The following is a 4,275-nucleotide window of genomic DNA, read 5'->3' on the forward strand; positions in this document are numbered from 1 at the left end:
CATCTATACCATGGATTATAGCATCTGATTTGTGACCCCATATGTACTTTAGTGAAAATATCTGGTGAGGTCATAGATCCTAGAGAAAAACTTACTTTTTCTAGTCCAATACTTTCACTCAAGCTATTTCTTGATCTAAATTTCATCTCCAACCTATTGAGTATACAATGCCCTTCTTTTTAAAAACTTTTCCTTCCCAGCTTATGTTCCATCAACAATTATTATCAACTCTTACTAACATTTTAGCCTCCAAACACACCTGTTTTTCAGCTTAGTTACCCCAATATCTGTCAGTACTGCCTGAATGTTCACAAAAGTCAAATAAAACAAAGGGAGAGAAGATGGAAAATCCTGACCTACAGATCAAACACATCAAAATCAAATGTAGTTCATGCAATTTATTTCTCTACAAATTTATTTCTATCACAGATGAGAAATAACTAAATGGTTGCAAATTTATCCCAACTAAAATGTACATACATACATATGAGGCAAGCATACATCCACACATGTGTGAATGCCCATGTGCACATGGGCATCTGAGCACACACACAGTCACACAGACACACACACACACAGAGTAATTCTTGGAATTAATTTTACCTACAAGGTTCAAACATTTTATTATTAATATTCTTACTTTTCCACATTTAAAAAAACTTGTCTCAGGCCTTTTCTGTTTCCCTTCCTATCTCTACCCAACACTTTAACAGGATGTGACAACATTGTTTCATGAATTGTTTTATTAGATCAGATTTTCAATCTATCACATTACATCTCTCATTATTTTGCCACCACCGAACGCTAGTAATATATCGACACTTTTACCTTTTTATTTACAGAAATGCAAAAGTTAGATCAATAGCCAGGAAGGACCTATATAATCTGACCTCACTCTATATTTCTGGTAGTCCAAAAATACCCAGATTTCTGAAAATATTATCTATTGAAGTTATTCTGGTCTACATTGTGAATTCCAAGCCAGCACTGTAAGTCTGTCTCAAAAAACAAACAAGCAAAATCTATGCATAGTAAGAAAAATGAGTAAATCATAAAATCACAATAATCCTAGATGAATATCACATTCCCTTCATCCTAATTTGTCTTCCATCACGCTTCCAGGAGTCATGGCCTGGGAAAGAAAAAGTTAAGAAGCTCCTACAAGAGTTTTATCATGATGATGAACTCGGGAAGAAGCAGTTCCAGTATGCGACCCAGTTGGTTCCTCTGGCTCATCAGGAATGAGTTACATTGTATATGGACCTGAATGACATAGCTGAGGATGACCCTGAGTTGGTGGACTCAATTTGTGAGAATGCCAAGCACTACACGAGGATATTTGCTGATATTGTACAAGAACTGCTGCCTCAGTACAAAGAGGAAGAGGTGGTAAATAAAGATGTCCTGGATGTTGACATTGAGCACTGTCTCATAATGGAGCAGTAGAGCTGGGACCCTGGGGCAACCTGAAACCCCTAGAATCAGTATCCTCCTGAGCTCATGTGCCCATTCCAGTTTTATTTTCAAGGCCCAAGTAGCAGCAAGCCTCGTGTCATCTGGAAAGTCCGAGCTGACTCTGTGGGGAAATTGGTAACTGTGTGGGGGATTGTCACTTGTGTCTCTGAAGTCAAGGCCAGGATGGTGGTTGCTACATACACTTGTGATCAGTGTGGAGCAAAGACCTACCAGCCAAGCCAGTCTCCTACCTTCATGCCTCTGATCACTTGCCCCAGCCAGGAGTGCCAAACTAACCGCTCAGGAGAGCTGCTGTTCCTCCAGACACGTGACTCCAAGTTTATTAAATTTCAGGAGATGAAGATGCAAGAGCATAGTGACCAAGTGCCTGTGGGAAACATCCGTCTTAGCATAACAGTGCTGGTAGAAGGCAAGAACACAGATTGCTCAGCCTGGGGACCATGGCAGTGTCACTGGTGTCTTACCAGTCCTCCACACAGGGTTCCGACAGATGGCACAGGGGTTACTGGCAAAAATGTTCCTGGAAGCCCACCTGGTTGTGAAGTTGAACAAGAGCGAGGATGATGAAGCTGGGGCTGGAGAGCTGAGCAGGGAGCAACTGAGGCAGATTGCACAGGAGGATTTCTATGAAAAGCTGAAGGCTTCCATTGCTCCAGACATGTAGTCATGAAGCGGTGAAGAAGGCACTGCTGCTGCTGCTGCTGCTGCTGGTGGTGGTGGTGGTGGGTGGCATGGACCCGTTCCTTCCAGGCGTGACCATGAAGCGGTGAAGAAGGCACTGCTGGCACTGCTGGTGGTGGTGGTGGTGGGTGGCATGGACCCGTTCCTTCCAGGCGTGAAGATCAGGGGAAATATCAATATCTGCCTAATGGGGGACCCTAGTGTGGCCAAATTTCAGCTCCTATCTTACATTGATCGCCTGGCCCCAAGCCAGTACACAACAGGCCATGGCTCCTGTGGAGTGGGGCTCAATGCAGCTGTGTTGAGAGACACAGAGAGTGGAGAGCTGACTTTAGAGGGCAGGGCCCTGGTGCTGGCTGACCAAGGTGTGGAGTGTGTGCTCATTGTTGAGTTTGATAAGATGCCTTAGAAACATGCATGTACTCATACATGTAAAATAAAAATAAATTAATCAAAAAAAATTTAAGGGATGAGAGAGATGGCTCAGTGGTTAAGAGCACTGAATGTTCTTGCAGAACACCTGGGTTCAAACCGCAACACCCACATGGTGGCTAACAGTCGTCTATAACTCCAGTTCCAGTGGATCCTATACCCTCTTCTCGCCTCCCCAGGCACTGCACAACAGGATGCACTTATACTTGTACAGGAATAAAACTCATACACATAAAATAAAATAATGAAATAATTTTTTTTTAATTAAGTTACTACTTTTGAAGGTTGAAAGATAAATTTTAAGGACATGAAAGGTCAGTGTTGTTAAACAATAACTGACTTTATTTACTAGAATTCAGATTCATCTAGACATGTATTTCCCTTTCAGGAATTACTTTCTGATAAATTCAGGATAAAACCAGAATGAACAGATATTGTACTAAAAGAAGAGAAAATTTTTAAATGTTTGTTTTGTACTTATTAGAAAATTCAAAAGAAATAAAACACTGCAGATCAGTAAGACAGGTCAGATGACAATAGTAACTAGTTGAATATATTATTCATCAAACAAATCTTATCTAGTATATTGATATATACTATTTACTTGTATTTTGATTCATAAATGAAGGCTTCTATAAATCTGTCATTGCCACTGTCTTAGTTAGTGGCTCTATTTCTGTGATAAAACACTGACCAATACCGACTTGGGGAGGAAAGGGTTTATTTGGCTTACATTTCCAGAGTTACAGTTCATCACTAAGGGAGCCCAAGGTAGGAACTCAGGACAGAAAACTAGAAGCAAGAGCTGAAGCACAAGCCATGCAGGAATGCTGCTTACTGCCTTGGTCCTCTGGCAGTGCTCAGCCTGCTTTTTTATATAATAGAGAACAACCTGCCCAGGGTGGCACTGCCTACAGTGGGCTGGACCCTGTGACATCATTCAACCGTGAGGAAAATGCCTCAAAGACATACTCATAGGCCAGTCCAATGGAGCAAATTCCTCAGTTGAGGCTCCCTCTACACAGGTGTGTCAGGTTGACAACTAAAGCCATCCAGCATAATTGACCCTTGTCAACTTGACACAAAAACACATCGGTATTAAACCACAAGCTTTCTGTTTTTATCCCCAAGATTAGATGTTAATATTAACATGAGAGCTTAAAACAGTATAACTTTAAAAAGTGCCATAATTTTTAAAAACCCCAAACACTTTAACAACTCAGTCTCTTTTAAAAGTCTTTTAACTGGCTGGGTGTAGTGGCACATGCCCTTAATCCCAGTACTCGGGAGACAGAGGCAGGTGGATCTTTGTGAGTTTGAGGCCAGCCTGGTCTACATAGTGAGTTCCAGGACAGCTGGGCTACAGGGAGACCCTGTCTCAAAAAGACCAAAAAAAAAGTCTTTTAACTGTGGGCTCCTGTAAAATTCAAAACAAGAGGCATACTGTCTTATCAATAAAGGGAAAAATTGAGCAAACTTAAGCAAAACCTAAGTCCAGCAAAGCAGCTCAAGGCTGGACATCTGAGATTTACAAGCTTCTGTGCTTGAGCATGTTAAAGCCATAATGAAATGCTCTTTCTAAAAAATAAAAATTTATAAAAACAAATGAAATAGTTTGAAAAATCTTGCATAGCTGTGGTGAGGGGCATTGTGTTATAAAAGCAGACGACTCTGCCTAAAATTAAT

The 4,275-nt window shown here is 41.1% G+C and overlaps 1 pseudogene; it reads left to right on the forward strand.

Annotated features, from left to right (window-relative positions):
* The first annotated feature begins 1,122 nt into the window (after positions 1 to 1,122).
* Positions 1,123 to 2,566, forward strand: LOC103746309 (annotated as a pseudogene).
* The last annotated feature ends 1,709 nt before the right edge of the window (positions 2,567 to 4,275 follow it).

The sequence above is a fragment of the Nannospalax galili genome, unplaced genomic scaffold, assembly GCF_000622305.1.
Source record: "Nannospalax galili isolate Female #2095 unplaced genomic scaffold, S.galili_v1.0 scaffold1484, whole genome shotgun sequence".
NCBI classification, from domain to species: domain Eukaryota; kingdom Metazoa; phylum Chordata; class Mammalia; order Rodentia; family Spalacidae; genus Nannospalax; species Nannospalax galili.